Below are 20,398 nucleotides of genomic sequence, written 5' to 3'. Positions count from 1 at the left end.
GGGATGAGGGACAGGAGGACAGGAGCTGAACTGCATGTAGCACGTAGCAATGTCTGAATTTGATATCGCCATATTTGTTATCTGCCTTATAGGACTTGGAGGGGGGAGGGGTATTCGTGCCAGTGGTTTATTTGTTTGTATTGCCTGTCTCGTTCAAAAGGGCTACGATATTAAGGTATTAATTAGTTCGCGCTCGCGCTGGAATGATGCTATAGGTTGTGCTTTAGGTTGTCCTCAAATGCTCTCTCACAGGGATACAGTTTTCATTCTCATGATTAATGTCTGTTCAGGCATATTGTACCTATTAGCTCCCAATCGACCTGTCTGTAGCGCTGGGTCAGTTGTCAGGCGCCTTGTTGTTGCCTACTGTACAAACATAAATGTGTTATTTCTCCAGGCTGGATCGTTGTTTCCTTATTGTGGATATGATTCTCTCGGAGCTTTAGGTCAGGTGAAAGTTGCAGAATAATGAGCTGATGAGGCCTTTCTTTTGTGCTTTATACTGGAGGCAGAATTTAACCAAAAATGAACAATGCACACACATAACCAAGAACCTCTAAAACGCAGCTTAAAAAAAGAGATAATTACTGAAGCACTGGAATTATTTAGCGTGTTTGTCTTTAACTGGTGTTTTTGGAATAATCTAGAGGATCGTTTCCTGGACGGCGAGGAAGGGTGCATTTGCGAATAAATATTTGTTCTTCAAAGAGAGAGAATATGGCTTCACCATAGCCATCACAACAGTCCAGGTCGTTTTTGTTTTATGTAGCTCTGGACTAAATTGTTTGTTGGGTTATTAAATGCAGCTTTCAGCTGGTTGTCTCCACATAATGTATTCTAAATCCCTCTAGAGTAACTATCTTTTATCCTCTTGCTGAGAGCATTCGGTTATACAATTGTTACACTACAGGCTATATAAAGCAGGAGTTCAAAAACAGATGAAATGGTGGCATGTGTTGCTAATTAACGTTTTCTGTAAAAGCAATACAAGCAAAACACATGAGGACTCTAGGAAAAGTGATTTTTTTTTTTTATTTAGGCTGTGGAGCATTTTTGACTCTTTGAGATGAGCTCAATTTAGTTTATTATGCAACACCTCAAATATTAAAATAATACGCTTCAAATATCAGCTATATTTATCGTGGACATTTATCATCAAATTTCCTCTCCTCTGCTGTATGACAGCATGATTAGTATTTATATTTAATTAAATGAAAGCAAAGAAAAAAGTGCAAATTGCACAAAGAGAGAAGTGATTCACTGTCAGATTGGACTATGGCTGCGGTGGGTAAGGGAGATGGATTTGTGGCACACTATGGGCCCCATTTGTGTCTCTGTAATTTCGGAAACTCCGGTTACCAAAGTGTTACTACGAAATGAGTTAAATAACCATTTACCTTTGTCTGGTTTCATTCATCAAACCACAAGTGGAGGACTCCTAACATGGGGGGCTATTTGTTTGCTTTACACAAGCAGCTGGGTGCGATTTCACGTTTGAGATATCTGTCTGAAAGCGAAACATTTATTATCCTAAGTTGTCAGCGAACCTATTTCTCCAAAACCCTCAGTGCACGCCAATGGTTTTATGCAGCGGTGGAAACGTCCTATTGGCGTCACACGTCACTTCATTTCACTTATAGTAGCCTAGTTTCCCCCGGTCACATTTGACAAATACTGTTGTTTGAGACAATAACAATTTCCAAATAGCGGCTGCGTGTATGAATGGGGGGCCCTCTGAAGTATGACACGGCTTATTTCTCATATTGTCTTGTGCGTAAAAATGATGACAACACGGGACAACAAGTGCTTCGCCGTGTCTACCACGCACCTCACTCACAAGAGCTTGCAAAATGGCTGGGAACGGCACAGCGAGGACAAATGTCCAAAATTAAATGGATTCCCGTGAGATGTTTGCGCTATATCTCAGCACACGGTTTCTTGTTGTATTGACTGTACACAGTCAATAAAAAGAGGCATATCTTTATGATTACAATGTGCTGCTCTGAGATCTGTCCGCGGACCTCATAGGCAACCTTTAAGCCATGGATCAAATCCAGCCCTACGGGGTATAAAATATCCCTAGTTGTGAATGTAACATAAGGGGACGCCTCCCGGGGACGCCTCCCTGCGACCGTGTGTGTGTGTGTGTCCGCGTGTGTGCAAGTTTGTCATGATTGTCAAAAGTGTGTGTGTATGCAATGACAGGATATATATATATATATGCGTGAGGGCTTTCTGTATGTATGTGTGCGGGCGCGTTCTTTTGCATGCCCGTGCGTAAAAGCGTGTATCTATCAGCGTGCGTACGCGTGTGCGCGCGCGACTGGACGAGAGAGAGAGGGAGAGAGGTGGTTGTGAGAAAGCCCGGATCGCTGTGTAAGCGGATCCCTTTGTGTTGATTTAGGAAGACGTTTGCTGTATATAACGTTCAAGGCTGATAATATCATTGCCTGGCCAGATAAATAAAGCATTGGCCAAAACCATCGGGTCAGCTATCGATCCGCTTTCTCTCCCTGAGAGAGAGGGAGAGAGAGAAGGGGAGATGGAGGGAGTGAGGGAGGGGGGTGGACAGGGGGAGGGGGGGTTGAGAAAGAGAGAGGGAGAGAAAAGGAGAGAGAAAGGGAGAGAGACCTCACTCATTAGCATTCCACAGCCATGGACTAAACGCTGACAACTAACAGAGATATCCAGCTCTACACCACTGCATGCATTTCCCCCCTTTGTCTTCTTCCCCTGGCCCTTCATTTCCAGCGGACAGATCTCTCGTCACAGCCAACACATTTTTATTTATGCCTTCTCTACTCTTTTTGCACGAATGGACCCCGTGCACAAGAGAGAAAACCTTCCAGTAAAGCAGAGAAAAAAAGGGGGGGAGTGATGTTGTAAAAGCTGTGCAGAAGTGACAGCGCTAAGCACACTCGCTTTACTTGGGAGAGATATACAATTGTGTGTGACTTGACAAAATAGACGTGGGAGACGTTTTAAATTGCAACCTTAACTGCTATTATTTAGATATTTGAGGATTTAAAAAATCGCCAGCCCGTGTGCTTCATTATGAGAAGGTAAATTATAATTTATTTATTTTTTTATTTCCAGTTCAGCTGTAGGTCAATATTTTTTCCACTTAGTTTTGGACATTTGGTTCAGTTTCGTGTTAAAATTGGAGAAAATGTTTTACCTTTGAAACGTTTGTCTGATAGCTTCCTATTAAAGCTGTTATTTACGATTTTAACATTATCCGTAGAATAAAAATAAACAGACTTAATAATTCCAAATCTCTTAACTTTGAAAAGTTAAACTTGTGTTTTGTTTTATTAATATATAAATTACTTGCATTTATGCTATTTTAGAAAGTAAAGTATGTTTAAATAATAAATTCAAACTTAAAATATTTGGATAAGTGATACAAGGACTACCAATGACTTTATTTGGACAAGCTCTTTTTTTCAGATGACTATATCTTAATATGCATTCAAGTCTTGCCCAACAATGACAGCTGTTCATCTGATAGTAACTTCTTTCCAAGTTTTCTCCCCTCCCACCCCGGGGCCCCCGGTCTCTGTCTTGCTTTGTTGTTTTAAAATATGCATGTCTCTCCGGAATGCCAGTCACGGGTCCAAACTTTGTGTGTCCCAACCTCCCACATGATGAAATGATCCTTTTAAAGCGGGCTCAATATGTCTCAATCTGCACTCCTCTTCCCTCTCTAAAGCTTCTGGGTTCGGGACACAACCCAGAAATATATTAATTAAAGCGCACTACTACAGACTTTTTAGCACTGGGGGAAGATGTGGCTGGATCAAGTCAAGCTCTGTCAACTAGGGGTGGATGAAGATTCACGGCAGGAAAAAGAAAAAAGTAAGCCTCATTTTGACGCACTCTCTCTTCTCCTCCTCTCTCTTTCTTTCCTTCGCGTGTGTGTGTGTGTGTGTGTGTGTGTGTGTGTGTGTGTGTTTGTGTGTGTGTGTTTTGCACTGTGTTCTTGTGTGTTCCTTGGACTGAAACGGATAAAGCCAGGGGGAGTGAGTGAGAAAGAGAGGGAGAAGTGTGAGAGGAAGGGGAGGAGGGATATATACGTATAAAGTGAAAGAGGATGGGCATGTGTCTATGTTTGTGTGTGCGTGTGCGTGTGTTTGTGTGTGTGTGTGTGTGTGTATATATATATATATATATATATATATATATATATATGCGCATGTGTGTGCTTATGTAGTGTGTGTGCTTGTCATCACCAAGAAATTTATCAGCACGTGGCATTGAACTCCAAAGTGCAAGTTTTCTCACAGTTGTACTATATGTATGCAGCACAGTATATTGACTCATGTTTACATGAATGGAGGTGTTTACTTGCGCGCGCGCGTGCGTGTGCTCATATATAAATGCTTTGCGGAATAAATCACACTACCTACTCGGAAAAAAAGGGACCCGGATGGTCGGAAAGGAAATGCTTGGTTTTAAAGGGGAAAAGTGTGAATCGGATGTAACAGAGCGTTTGCAGCCCAAGAGGAACTCCGAATTCATTCTGTCAAGTTTGAGAGGATGTGTGTGTTTAGTGTGTGTGTGTGTGTGTGAGAGTAGTATGTGTGTGTGTGTGTGTGTGTGTGTGTGTGTGTGTGTGTGTGTGTGTGTGTGTGTGTTTCTGAGGCAAAGTGATGCCACTATTAAAGAAAAAAAATGACGTTATAGCAACTAATGCCGGCGCTTATAATAATCAGATGTTAAGTTAATGACATTTAAGGGAAAGTTGGAAGTTGGAGCTAACCTGTTGCTCATGGTCCAAACACAACAGCAACCTCAATACTGTCATAACATCCGAAGAGCCCCTGCAGCATTTCATCCCATAATAATCCACCCTCTCCAAAAATGTAAACAGACCAACACTGGGAGTCATTTGGAGATCTGCACAAACAAACTGAATTTAATTACTGTGTTCATTTATTAAATTCAGATACGTTTTAATAGACATCCCAACAGTCTGATTATGTCAACATATGGGAGGCCATGCAGCAAGGCCCGGGCTTACATACCTGATAACGCCTGGGCTTTTCAGTAATATTTACGGCTTCTCTTTCTAATACACTCCAGATGGTGTGTGACTGTGCCACCGCAGCCAGCAAGCTCCTCAATTTTTACTCAGCAGCGTTTTGTTGCAATTACATCAGTGCTGAGACAGAATTTATTGGTGACCCATTTTTGAAGCATTACATGCAAAATATAAAAGATTAAAAAAAGAAAGGGAGTGGGAAAAAAAGTTTTGGCCACTGAGCTTTATGTGTGTGTGAAGTTTTTTGTTTTTTGCCGCTCTGAAGTATACTATTAAGTTTTTTTAAAAGAAAAAAAAAAGTCAAATAGTCCCCTCTTCATGGTTTGATGGATTAATATGTTATGAAGACAAAACACACAGGCCGCATTCATGCCTGACCAATCTTTATTGTAGCCTGTGCGTTTTTTTTTCAGCCAGTCACTCAGGCAGAATAATGCTTGTAAAGATATAATCCACTGAGCCTATACCCTCTGTAGTCCTTTGCTATATTATCCACTGACAATGAATTGGCAAGCTTTTTAGCAGGTATCCAACCTCCCCACTAAACACATGTGAATGTCATTTGCCAAAGGATTTGGTTAATAGACTCATTCCGTTTATATTTTAATACAATGTTAGGTTTACTGTGACATGATAAAAGCCTGTGTGTCAGCGGTAGGATAAATGTAGTTTTTTGTGCATTTGTGCAGATACTCATAAAATTATAAGCTGAAAATAATAGAAAAAATGCAATCATAAACAAATATGATTAGGTTACATGTGCATGAACTAAAGCGCAACAGATATTTATGTGTCCATATTAAGACATCTATCTATCTATCTATCTATCTATCTATCTATCATGTAGTCACTGATGTGTTATGGGTTGTTTTACTGTCAAAGTTGCAGCTGATATTGTTGCTATCTATGTTCACCTGGATTGCTCAGAGAGGCTGCTGTAGGTCTATTATGATTGACTGAAACGATGCATCGAAGGGTATTTTTCATCTTTGCCACGGGGAACCGCTCCTTACAGTGGTAAGGTTTCCCATTGACTCCCTTTAGTCTCCTTGGTTGGTGCTCTCTCTCGCTCCTTCTCTCTCTCTCTCTCTCTCTCTCTCTCTCTCTCTCTCTCTCTCTCTCTCTCTCTGCCACCTCAGAGGACATGCGGCATGTTGATAAATACATGTCTTTTTTCCATCTTACTCAGCACCATCCATCAAATTTGGATGTCCATGTTACACTGCTGTGCTTAAGGGAGGGATGGGGAGGCAGCAGTCGTGCAGAAACACACTCGAAATCGTCAACAAGGGATGCATTGCTCTCTCTACATACTAAATAATTACTTGATCACTCTTGCTGTGTTTCTGGTCATGTTAACGCACTGAATTGTCTCAAGTCAGCCGATGCCAGGGTTATGCTGTTTGGAGATTTAGAAGTGGTCTTTTGCTGTGCTCTGTGGGTTAATAACCTCTTCACGCGCTATAACCACTGTGTTTTGATCCTAGTAATACGTTGGATAGAGCATTTCTCTGGCTTGCCCACGGCTTGGACCACTCTACAGAAGACCAGTCGCCCTGTGGTTGCAAACTCTTTGTGGCCCCACATACCGCCGCTGTGATTATAGAAGTGCCTCCTCTCCCTTGTTAAAGGAGCAAAGCTCTAATCTAGCCTCTGTGTCGCCCCCAAAGCCAGCGTGCTATAGTGAAAATGAGCGTGCGCGAGCGCGCGTGTGTGGGGAAGAGTGAGTGGGGGTCGGTCGGAGCAAGAGAAGAGGAGAAGGGAAGGGTGGGAGAGAGGGAGAGTAAAAGGAGGGGGTTATAACGGAGTGGCCCTTTCCTTCTTTTGAGTGACACGACCCCTCTCTTCTCTTCAAAGGCCATGCAGAAATAAACGCATCTCATTTGAATGGCGATTTTTTTTTCTTGGTGGTATTTCACAGCCAATATTTCTGGAATGGGAGTGTGTACTTTTTTCCTGCAATATTGAATTCGGGGATGGTTCTGGTGGCGGGGTATTCAATATTCCCATCTCTCCACATGCAGCATTCTGCAGCCAGTGTGGTATTTTGTCCATGACTACACCACTAACACCACCCCCCCTCCACTCCCGCACCCCCCACTCCGTCCAAATTCATTTGCATCCGCTGATGATATCAGTAAAGAATTGCTGGCACCATATGAGGCAGGGTGGGGGAAGAAGGCTTATTTGGATAAAACTGGACCGCAGAGTGGACACGGCCCTAAAGGTCAGTCGCCCATTCATGTCAAGGTGGCAGGGGGTGTGTGTGTTGGGGGGGTCGGCATGGGATTGCCAAAGAGGCTTATTTGAAAGCGAGCGTATATTTGAGGCAGGGGAATGAAAAGGAGTGGACCACAAAGCTCGTCATACTTCAAATACGCCCCGTCACATCTTCACTCTTTCCTCTCCACGCAGGCGGTGGGTATATAAGGAAGGTGGGGTCTCAGTGCTGTGGCATGGCCTGCAGAATATGCAGCAGAAAATAAAACGTGTGGACAACAAGGTGGATCACAGAGGTTTAGGTGCACAAAAGAAGGGGTTTCCAATGTTCTACCGTTGGTGGTTCCTCTTGGTTTGTGCAAATAAAATAATGGAATACTTCAAATGAGGAGGCCAGTGTGGTTGTCAGAAAGTTCCTTTAATGCTGCTGATGTGGAGTATTTCATGTAATCTCGCGGGGTTGGATACAGCACCATAATGCGGAAGAGATAGAAAACCTTTTTGGAAGGACTCTTTACAGCACCAAAATAGGGCTTTGCCATTGAGGAAGCCTATAATTTTCTGATTACCAGGCTATATACTACAATTTTGGTAATGGTGCAGAATGTCAAGGATTCACTTCTAATGAAAAACGTAAAACATGGAAAAGTATGAATATGATGTTATGTATGCTGTAGATTACAGCTGAATGACACTGAACTCCATGTGTTCTTAAAAGTAGAAAAAACAGGCAGTACGTCATACTAATAATTTCAATATTTGTTGTATATATTTATATATTTGTATATATTTATATTTTAGGCTATTTGTTTTTTTTTTGTTTTATTTATTTTTATTTTTTAATCTAATACATTACCAATGACCAGTTGCATATTATATTCAGTACACAGAATAATAGATCGTGTAAACAATGTCACATAATGACAGAACACATAATAAAACTGCAAATCCATTTTCCCATTAATTAATAAATCAATTAATGCACTCTCCTGCCGTGCATATACACCAATTTACTTCGAGGGCACTGTCACCATCCACCGTGCGCGCGCCAATACGCACACACACACGCGCGCGCGCGCGCGCACACACACACACACACACACACACACACACACACACACACATTTATCACTTCATCATTATGTATATAGAATAAAATTAGGTATGGTGCGTTCAGTGGAAGGAGTCACAATTTCATTATAATTATTTCTAAAACTATAATAGTGGCCTAGTTCTAAGTATGCCTATGCAGTCTAAACTTTATTTTCAGTGTGGATTCTGAGGGGGATTATTGGACGCCTTAACCAAGCGAAAATTGTCACAAATTGCTGGTTGTCGAGGGGCGAATGACAAGATAACGAATATGAGAAATTTTGCCCCCGACACTTCGGTTCATATATCATTGCAGACGCCGACCAATCACTCACATGTTGTCTTTAGTGTTATTACACTTCAATATCTTGTTTAAGCGATGTGTCAAAATTGTAAATTTAGATTTATTTTACCCCCCCCCCCCCCCCCCCCCCCGACACACACACACACCTTAAAAACAAACACTTTTTTTTTGCTAATTTATAAATAAGAATATCTAGAATTACACAACCTTCCTTATTGATGCATAATACTAAAAAAACAATGCAAGTTTTTGTTGTTGTTGTTTTAACCTGTTCAGTTTAAATGTCGACTAAGATGAACAATGACATGAAGAATCCGCCGGTTCATGAAGCACAGTGAAGCTCGATCATTTTATATATATATATATATATATATATATATATATATATGTATATAGCTCTGCATTGATTGCTGCTGTTAATAGTGCCCCTATACACGCGACCAGGCTTTTACCACTGCTATCATTATTACTCATCATTATTACTGCTTATACTGTACGTGGCTGTAACTGCTATTGTTGTTATTGCACCATCATTACCAGCAATGATTTTACAAGGAAGACGACTTAGCTCTATCTTTGTATATGAAATAATGGCTGCGGTGTAGGATGAGTAGGGGAGATTACTGCGAGTGGGTGAGGATGGAGGAGTTGGAGGCATATTACTGACCATTTAACACACACTTCTTTTTTCGGTCAAACCCCCCTCTTAATACCTCCGGCAGCAGCGGAGTATCGTACATATATATATATATATATATATATATATATATACATACATACACACACGTATATAAGAGCAATCAGCAACACTCGTCAGAAGATGTATTGTTTGCCTGTGATACACATACACATCCCCAGTAAAACGCTGCGATGGAGCTTGAAAGTGATAGTATCGATTGATTTTTTCAAGTGGAGGAGTCACCTGCCGCCCTTCCCTTCCCTCACCCACTTTGACATTAAAAGTTCTCCCATTTTCAGCTTGACCACTGATCAGCTAGTTTGCCATCTTGACCCCTCGGATGCTCATTAAAATTTTATCCGGTGGATAAAAACAAAATTAAAAAAAAAACAGCAGACATAACACTAACAGTAATTAATTGATTTTGGTTGGATCGTGTATGACTGTTTCTAAAAAAGCAAGCTTGCATAGCAGGCACGGCATGGCTTGGATCGCGCTAAGGCATGCAACATACACAAAGTTTGTTTTAGTGTTTGAGAGCGCTAAACCGCGGCGCTTTGTTGTGGCGTTCCTCTGCGCCCCTGTGTGCTGTGTGCGTAAAGACAGCCTCTCCGCCTCAGACCCTCCGTGCTGTTATTGTTTCTACCTTTGTTTGCTAGATGGCGCTCTGCGTTGTGGGACCCTCTGACACTAGAACCGCCTCATACCCTCTCCCTCTCTCCTCAGCTCTGCTCTCAGCCCCACAGTCATGCTCCGCGCAGCTCACAGCAGCTCTTCCAGGGCGATTTTTTAAACCAGGAATTTTCAGCAGCTGCAAACGACTCTAACGCAAAACCCACCGCTGCGAATAGTGGGGCGAGTTTTATAATTCCATTATCCTATGCCGACTGACATTTTTGTTTGTTTTGTTAAGCTGCGGAATCACATCGATTAAAACCAGCGATCAGCAATGCATTTAATTTTTAATGTAAACTGATAATAACGCGGACTATCGCTCAATATTTGAGTTTAAGATAATTAATTGTTTGTTTAAGCGATGTTAACGTTGCGGAATATATACACTCATTCACATTTAAATTATGTTGAAAGGAATAAAGGGACTTTAATTATCCGTTTTCAAATAAATAATGTCTTATTAATTAAAGACAGGCGTACTTAATCTGAAGATGCAACAGAGAATTAAGAACAAAATCTTAACATCAAAATTTTTCGCAACAAATTTGCTTTGCAGAAAATATTTTTGAATTAATTATTTATTGTACAGTGACACATTATATCTGAGAAAAACTGCTCTAGGTACGGTAATGGAAAAACTCCGTTTTAATCACGGTAAAAAAAAAAAAAACAACAACTATAAAAATGATCGAAAAATAACCTTTGTATAATTGAACAGTTTTTATGTTGATGGTTTTTTTTTTTAAGTAATCCAACGATCATCTGTCCGACTTTATAATCTGTTTTAGATTGGTTGCAACCAGGAGAAAAAAAAGCTCCATTGTATTGTTTGCTGAGTGGCCCACTCTGCTCTAAGATATACTGCTGCAGTTACACTTTCACTAAATAGCGGCTTGTCGGTGTCTGACGTTGATGAATGTGTTGGAGACTTGGAGAGCCTTTTACAGCTGTCTTAAAAAGCGCCGTGGCCCCAGACCAGCCACAAACAGATCAGGTGCATGGGGCCTTTAATACGGCAGTCAATGACAAAGAAACACGCACTTTACACACGTTTGGAAAAGAGACACTTCTGCAGTAAAAAGTCTGCAAAGGTTTTATTTTGAAATCGAGCTCGCTCACCTTTTTCGACGGATATTTGTGATTGAAATTGAAACATTATGTAAATTATTTAAAGATGTGGTCGTTTTAGGAAACAAGAGCGAGGATCATTTTTTTTTACGATGATTAAAATGTTGTTAGTTTATGCTGATAGTTGCTGCAAAACATGCATTTTAATCATCTTTTAATTGCCAATAGATAATTTGACAGATACGATTGATTTCCTCTCATGTGGATGAGGATAAACACGGTGCAAGTGCAGCCCATGTGGGCTGTGAATATTGGTTTGGGCTTTTTTTTTTCTCCTCATGTGGCTCCATCTATTTCTCACGTGAAGGTATCTGAAATACAGATGTATAACACTCCAGTATTTTATAGGATTATTTTATGGCAATTAAAAACCTGATTATTTTTCGAGTATGGCAGCTCATTTCGGTAAATTGTGTATTTATAGTTGATCCTCATGATAACAACAGAATGATACATTTTATATGGAGTGCTCAGGAACTTTTATGCCTGTTACAGCGGGTTGATGGGGAGAGGGGGAGCTTCATGCAAACTTCTGGATGCATAAGTTGCCTGATATGAGTCTTGCTGGGACCTTACAGAACAATCTCTCAAACAACCGACAAGATTTCATTGTTGATTGAGCTGTATTATGATCCATTTGTCCTACACCCCCTCCACACAGTCACACTTCCTCCCCCGTTGGATCCTGGGTGGTGTGGCACAGCAGGCTCGCGTGTACTGTATACAGGGCTCCTCCACCTGCAGTCAGGCTTCACCTCATTCCCTCCAAATCCACGTCTTCTCTTACTGCTATTTACATGAGCTGGCCTACACTTTGCTAACACATTATTAGTGAGCGGGGGGAGAGAGGGAAGCAGCATTTCAATTATTTTTTTGAACAATGGGCATGGGCCCGTCATACATTTTGAGTGTTTGAGTAAGGCTCTCTTGGTATTTGTTTTCCTCGACTTAACAAGCCATCATCTCACACATGCATATAGAATTGAAATTGCTCAGAGATCCCGCAGGCAAAGGGCGGGTTGTGGGTTCAATTAAGGTGGAATAATGCATGGGGACAAAGCTTATGATGACCTCGATTGAAATTGATCAGAAAACGCATTCACAAAAACACACACACACACACACACACACACACACACACACACACACACACACACACACAGAGTAGCCTCTTTGTTTTGACTCACTGTTGCCTCTTTGTATCTGCACTGAGGCCTATCTGCCTCTCTGAAATCGCACTTTGATTTTGGAAATAATTCCAACGCCCGAATATAATGCTAAGAATTTAATACCACCCAACCTATGTCTAGACTAATTCACTCTTTTTTTGACATTTCTTTCTTTCCTTCCTTAATCGAATTTGCCACGTTTAAGCTGGCGTGTGGATTTTGAGGCATAAGCAGCCATTTGGGCTCCATCCCTGGAATGACAGAGAATACGAAGGTTTGTCATAATTTCTTAAGTAGAAAACAAGATATTTCAGCGCCACAGTGGGATTTTAACGAATTAAAATATCTCACTGCTCGCCTGTGATAAAACGGTATAGGATTGAGGCGCTCGCTTGTTAAGTAACTTGCTGTCAGTATAGTTAGCACTGCTCTGATATGGACGGTGGCTGCAGAGCCTCATCTCTTGGGGTTTTAATTAACAAGCTGTCTCAAAGCTGTAGAGCTCCATCAAACAGCCTCTCTCTCCCTCTCTCTCTCCACCACTAAATCCTCCTCCCGTCACTGCCTTGGGCTCTCTCTCAAACTTTCGACATTTCTGGTTCCCAAATCAACTTGTTACCACAGTATGTGCACCAGCTGATAGGGTGTAACTACTGTGAGAAGATTTGCTAAAATATATAAATCGCTTGTTTTCTCTCTCTTTTTTTTGTTGCGTAGCATCTATTTACACGCACTGCTGCACGCGTTTTATTCAGCAAATGTCCACATACTGTACTTACTCTGTTGGGGTCTAACTTCAAGCCTGACTGGTGCATGAAGAACTGTTGCTTTTCTCTGTAGCTCATGTGATAGGGAGATTTTTGTGGTCTGTTAAAGTGGATGAAATCTTTCAATCTGCTTCACAGATGTTAGATTGTGCACCTTTAACTTGCAAGACATGTCCCTGATGATCGCTAAACACACTTTGTAAACTCAAATTCTAGAGTTATTCATTAGTTAAAAAGGCCGTAATGGAATGTACATAAGAGAAATGTACCTTTTACTCCTTTTAGTTGACAGTTTAAATTACTGTAACTCAATTGATTAAGGTTTTGCATACAAAACATATCATTATGTTCATAAAATATGATGCACTGTGAAAGATTAACCTACCCAGTATGTTGAATGGTTAAAGTGAGCTCCACCTCAATCAACTATACATTACTGCATCAGCAATGATGATGCAGTAATATAGTGTATAATAGTTTTCTATAGTAATAGTAGTAGTAATAGTTTTCTGACATAAGAGTACTTATACTAAGATACTAAATGCATTTAACTAACAACATTTACCCTAAGTACTTTTTAGCAGTTAAGTGGAGGACTTGCCATTTTAACAGAATAGCTTTTTTATATTGCTATATTGCAACTTTACTTAAATAAAGAATACCTCTACTACTTGAAAATGTATGTTTTAGAATTGGAGAGCCTCAGTTTTTATATCACCAGTTTGAAATCCACTTAAAAGAATATATAGTATAATGAAACTGAAGGAAGTCATACTAGGCCGGGCGGGTCCGATAAGGATAAAAAAAACATAAAATAAAGTCTTTGTGTAAGTGTAACCGAGTATTGTTTACATAGGCGGTTGGCGCAACAGCCAATGTAAACCGCCAACCTCCTCTTGATTTACCACAGTATTACAGAGTGTAAGCACTGGCTTCAGAGGAGATTTGTCTTTGGTGAAAGAAGCAAAAATCTCAAATCTCTCTCTCTCTCTCTCTCTCTCTCTCTCTCTCTCTCTCTCTCTCTCTCAGCCTAGAGTAAAGTTGGTGCTGGGCTCCCACCGTGGCCCAGACGGGGGTAATTTGATAGCAAGGCAAGGTCAAGACAGTGCGCTGTCCATGGTGCTGCGGCGGGGCAGGCTGGATGTTATCATCAAATTAGACAGGACAAGTTTCAAATCGATGCCACCCCCGGATGTCTGGAGACCGCCAGCAGTCGGAGTTAAAGTCCTAACAAGTCCCCCCTGACAGGTCAACACCTCAACACAAACACACACCTCTGATGCTTCAGCCTACAGGTCAGCAGCGCTGTGTTGGCGAGATAAGCACCAATCCCATTGAAGGCTCTAAGTCAAATATAGCTTTAGGTCCACTGTTATTCTGCGGGCTCTGCATGAGACTCGTGCAGCTGAGGCTGGATGTCGTGCTTTTATAAAGATTTTTTTCTGCACTTGAAAATCTTATTCTCGCCGATTTATTTGACAGTGTATCCGTTTTTGAGGAATATCAAGGCCCCTTAGCAGACGCACTCATGCGCACATACATCTTGGTTTATAATACAATCCATGCACATACTGATTTGGAAGGTCGAAAGTTTAGGGAAAAGCATAACTTTTTGTATCATTTATTGAACTGTTATTGTAATGCTATAAATATTTATATTAAGCAGAGTTGTGGATAAAAAGGTTACACGGTCAGTAGCATTAATAATGTGCTTTTCATCTTGACAAGATCAAAGAATGCGATGTTTTATGGAACTTTTTGATCTTTTTGAAAAAAAGAAATACTTTCATTGGTAATTTTCAGATCAAACACGATGCCCTTATTAACTTCTTTACACTCCAACATGCTGCATTTAATTTGTAACAGATTCTGCAAACGATAGAAAATATTTTAGTTTTAATTGGATTTTCTTTATTATTTTCATCTTTATTTTATTTTATTTTTCATTTTTTCATTGGATCAGACTGAAATAGATATCTCTAAAGAAAAAAATCCCCGTGTTTACCCGCAATTTATACGTTTTTTTAAGGTCTCTACATAGAAAATAGTTTTAAAATTGTATGTCAGTGTAATACAACTGTCTTCAGTTTTAGTCCTATAGATTTTTAAATGGCATTTCGTTGTGAACTAAATAAATAAACCTACAAATAACTATTAATAATAGAAAAGAAAGGTTACTCTTTACCTATATGTGCATCATATCCAGTATTATCCACAGAATAAATGGCATTAGTAACAATCCATTTGGGAAAGATCAAAAGTGAATGAGTAGAGAGGGGATCTCAGAGAGAAGGGAAGAGGGCACTGATTAGAGCTGCTGCCAATCTGTCACCGCCTGACAGCTTTTGCTGCGGGGATAAACAGCAATAAAGTCGAGTTGGCCGCTGTGTCGTTAACTTCACACACACTATCACACGCGCACAGCTCGCCACCGGAGGAGCAGGTAAATTCACTCAACTCCTCACAGGGCTCCGCTCGCCTATCATCGCCTCTGTCTCCCTCCCCGCATGTCAAACTACCCCTTCCTCCCGTCCTTCCTCCCGTCAAACTCTCCTCTTTTCATCCTCCCTGCTGACTCAGGTAGCAAACACAATGAGGACCTTAGCGACAAGAAAGAAAGCTATTCAACCGGATGGAGAGATTGTGGACGGGAGAGAGGGAGAGAAACGTTATATTTGAATGGCTGATAAAGAAATGAAATAGATGGGAACAAAGTCTAAGCCGTCGGGATGGGAAGGAGGGGTTAGGCATCAGAGAGCAGGCTGCAAGGTGACTGCAGGCCCTTTAATAACACAAGTATATTAACTCGCTTAACCACGGAGATTCAAAATGAACCCAACTTCACTTAAGGGGCCCTGCAAACCATGAAATGCACATCAAAACATACACCTGCCAATCCCACCACCTATATTCCTCCAAGCCCGCTCCCCCCTCCACCCCTCTCCATCCAAGCTGTCTGTCATGGTGTGGCCCGGCTAATTTGAGTTCATTGGATGGCAATAATTTCATTTAGACCTTCATCTCTTTTTGGGCTGGATGTAATGAGGATGCAGGGTGCTGCCAGTGAAAGGCCGCTCCCACAGTAATAATAACTTGGATCTTATTCTTACCCCACGCACTGCCGTGTTTATCCTCGGAGGGCTGCGTCCACATGATGAAACTCATCTATAATGTGTGATTTAATATCGCGTTGCACTCTGTTGTTTTTTTTCTCAGATATTTTAAACCCAAAAGAGAGAAGACGGTGGGCTATAGTGTGGTTTAGTTCAGGATCTACACTGCAAAAACAGTTGTTTTAACACACCGCTCACTCTGTATTAAACTCAGAGATATTAGTCTTGTTTTCACACGATTTAAAAATATTTAAATACGCAATATTTACCGAATAGGTGAAAATTAAACTAGACATATTGACTCATTTGACACTTTGTCAGATGTAATAACTCCCAACGTTTATGAGAAAAATATATTTTAAGAGAAAACGTGGATTATAATTCTTTAAAAGGATACCTTTTTTTTGCAGTGTAAGTCAGGGCCTTTTTTCTAACCGCCAACTGATCAATATCTCACCAACTCGAATGCGATATTGATTTAGAGAGGATTGTGCTTTAAGGATTCCTGGAAATATCTCATTATTTCGTTGCTTTAAGTGCACGGAAAATATTGTTTCATATACAGTCGACCTGTGCACTTAATATTTCACTCATGGATGACAATACATTTCTGTATTTGTTGTTAGTATTACGAAAATTATTTATAAAGAGAATTGAGCTTGGTTTTGTTTTTTTAGACAAATGACCAAAAGCCACGTTCCGATTGAAATTCCACGTTTTCTTTATCAGACAAACTCTCTGTAAAGTTTGAGAAAACTATTCATAAAATTTCATAAAGGCACTTTTTTCGTGTATTTTCGTTTTAATATTATTTTATGCATAGTATTAACTACAACCACTCCCTTTTTCGATTGATATTTTTATTGTATAAATGTTTATTAATTATTACCATTTGACTATTGACCAAAAACGTCCTTTATGGTAATCTTTTATGATTATCCAGGAGGATAAGATATCTTCTTTTTTGTCGTTTTAATAAAATTAATTAATACAGATTAGTTTTATATGTTACATTTAGATTTTAAAATAGGGCATTTATTGTCTGATGTAGATGTTATTATTTCATAGAATTTAATTATAACATTTTAGTGCAGTGTATAAGGTCGCTGTAATTATTAATACAAGTTGAAATATCATTCTTGAGTAAATACCCATGGAAAATCGTGTGCTTTTTATTATTTCTGATCAATGATTGCTCCTGTGTTTACTTACGTAGTGTGTTTAAATCGATGGTATATAATTCAAAACTATCTAAAAGGCCTTGTAGTCAACTCGTTGAAAAAATAAATAATGCATATAATTGTAGAATTATAAATAAACTTAACTAAGTTTCGAATTGAGTCTGAAATATCTGAGCAGTAAACTCGCATTTCTTTCAACTTTTTTTTCTGTGCATACTATAAAGAAATACCGGAAGACTTTTCGTCACATTGCACGTTTCTTTCTGTTGGCTAAGTGTTTACATCTAGAAGACGTGGGAACACACACAGATACACGCGCGTGTAATTAAAATTGGCATTTGTCGGTATGATATTTGGAATTTGACAAATTACACAGTGCTAAATATCACACATTACTGGCCTTAAGTTTTCCGATATCTCGTCGCATTTTACAGCCTGAGAAAGGCCCCGATCACAGGCCTACCTAGAGCCCCTTCATCCTGACCGCCATTCATCAAGACAAAATGACCAATTTTCCCCAGTAAGCCGTCGGTGGCCTGTTAAACTAGGCCAATGAGCTGTGTTATACTTCCCTTCCTGTCTCCTTCATCACTGCTTGCCTAACACTGCTCCCCTGAAATCATCAGAGTATACCCCCAAATCTTAAAAGTCAGAGCCCATTCTTCAAATGTATTGCATTTCAGACGTTTTTTTCTTTTCTTTTTCCTTTCTTGTTTTTTTTTTTTTTTTTTTTTTTTTTTTTACTGCAGGAGTCTTTAGGCCAGCAGAGTATCAGAGGAGGTGTAATTGAGGGGGCGGTGAGGGGATAGAGTAGCGGTCCGCCTGAAAGCTGCCATTAAAGCCAAATGGACTGAACACCGTAAAACGGCTCTGCCAACAGCTGTCCCACAATCGGAGTCTTATACGCCAGGATCTTCGAGCGCGCACCACACACACATTAGGCTGTTGATGTAGTGGCTACTTAGAAGTATTAGACAGCAAAGCCGAGAAAATAAAATACTTAAGAATAACCACACGAATATCCCGGCAATATTCGTATTATGTTCCTATATGGGACTTCAGCTTAAGATGTACTTCTTGGTGATTTACGTCTCTAAAGGCATTTTCACCTCTCTACATGCCTTGCTGTTCTCATAATAGTCTGGGGAATTGCAATTTTGCTGGGATATCCGATTTGCTTTGCATATTTCCACACATTATAGTCCTTTTTTATAGGAGCCCCAAGTTAGGTGGGACTATATGTTTCTGAGTGCGCGCGAGGAGAGGATCCTCAGGGTATCATTGTTCAAGTTTTGCACATGTATTTGCTTAAAACTTTTAATGGCAGGACACTCCAAAATGGTATTTCTCCGCTGTTGTGCAGTAATATATATGATATCTCGCACATTATTGAACAGTACGAAATTATTAAGTACATATTTGCATGTTTCTAGGGACTTGTGCATCCTTTAAGAGGCCTGACCTCCCCCACTTGGTGCAACACCTGTGACCAGGCGCACTTCTCTCAGAACTCCTGCACCTTCTTCCCCTGCACCCTGCACAAATAAAAGTCCAGTCACACTTTTTTCCAAAATGTGATGCCCACGGCCTCCGAGTGTTGTCTCAGTCTGCGACTCCTTATTAGAATAGAGAAGCAGAGGAGGCGATTGAAGAGGAGTTGTTTCCACTGGATTAAATGGTTTCTCTGCAAGTCAATGAATATGTAATGATGTCTAACGAAACCGGCCAGTGAGTTCTGTGCTCTGGTATACAGGCCTCTATATTAAAGACCTCTTCTGCTGAGGAAAAACACAGTATAGAGCCGCGGCCGGAGAAAAGAGGGGCAGAATAGGGGAAGGGAAGAAGGGATACAATCTTGAATGCACCTCCGAGCTTAAGCCAGACATTCTCCCCCAGTCAATAGATGAAAAGATGAAAAAGTATTTGCTCACGTACTGAGGGAGAGAGTGAGAGAGAGAGAGAGAGAGAGAGAGAGAGAGAGAGAGAGAGAGAGAGAGAGAGACTTTCTTGAAGCAAGGGTGGGGGGTGAATTTACATTTTTTAAACTGCTTTGGAAATATTGTTTCTGATAAGCAGTCATGCCAATAAAGTAATTGAATTGAATTGATAGAGACGGGGCGAGAGGGAGAGAAAGAGAGTTCCTCCACCATGATTGTTAAAGATATTTCTCCCTTAGTATACCCGATAAAACATTGATTGTTGCAGTTAGTTGACCCGTAAAATTTGGGGGTTAGTTTTCTCTTCTGAGCTGAGCATATAATTATGCAAATAATGATCTGACAGTGATCCGCTGGAGGAGTGCTGAAGGAGTGTGTGTGCGTGTGTGTGTGTGTGTGTGTGTGTGTGTTTGAGGGGGGAGGCTGTCAGAGGGGTGACATTCCAACTTTGCCTAACGCCTGGTTCCTTTGGAAAGAGTTCATCTTCTGCAGGGATGGCGTGCATATTAGAGTGGGGCCGGAGCAAGCAGGCGTGACAACAACTCTCTTAAAGTAAAAATTGAAATATCAGGCTGTGGCAGCACAGGGGTTCCCCAACTTTTTCATGTCAAGGGCCCTACCCAACCCACCCACTCCTCCCCAAAATCTGCCATTACAGCACAGACCCCCCATTTGGCAGGATTTCATCCTAAAGCTCCGCAGCTGATGCCATTTTCTGTTGCAGATATGATTCAGTGTGGAGCTGTCTGTAACTGTCTGTGCGACAATGGCTGCGATAGTGAAACCTATAATCAAATCAGTCATAGCTATTAAACATCACACGCTGTGCTAACTTCCAGTGAGTAAAAAGACACACAGACTGGTTCTCTTTCGATTTGCGACTTGGGAGGGTCCCGACTTATAGGAACCAACGACAAGTGCCTAGCCAGTAGACATGAAGAGATCATGGCTGTCTTTAGAGGTGGGGAGACAGCTACATGTGACACAGTGATGCATGAGTGGTCAACCTGAATACACACGGCCCTCAGAGACCCACTTAAGGATAATATAGTTTCTATTAAGCCAAATACTTAGAAACGGGACGCAAAA

At 40.7% G+C, this 20,398-nt stretch overlaps 1 long non-coding RNA gene across 1 annotated transcript; it reads left to right on the top strand.

Moving 5' to 3' along the window:
* Positions 1-3,007: 3,007 nt before the first annotated feature.
* Positions 3,008-14,173, top strand: LOC121944420. The gene is made up of 3 exons (XR_006105905.1): positions 3,008-3,062; positions 3,713-3,858; positions 14,108-14,173. It is a non-coding gene; the product is annotated as an uncharacterized LOC121944420 (long non-coding RNA).
* Positions 14,174-20,398: the final 6,225 nt, after the last annotated feature.

The sequence above is a fragment of the Plectropomus leopardus genome, chromosome 6 (assembly GCF_008729295.1).
Source record: "Plectropomus leopardus isolate mb chromosome 6, YSFRI_Pleo_2.0, whole genome shotgun sequence".
Taxonomy (NCBI): domain Eukaryota; kingdom Metazoa; phylum Chordata; class Actinopteri; order Perciformes; family Serranidae; genus Plectropomus; species Plectropomus leopardus.
This window is presented reverse-complemented; position numbering and strand designations above follow the sequence as displayed.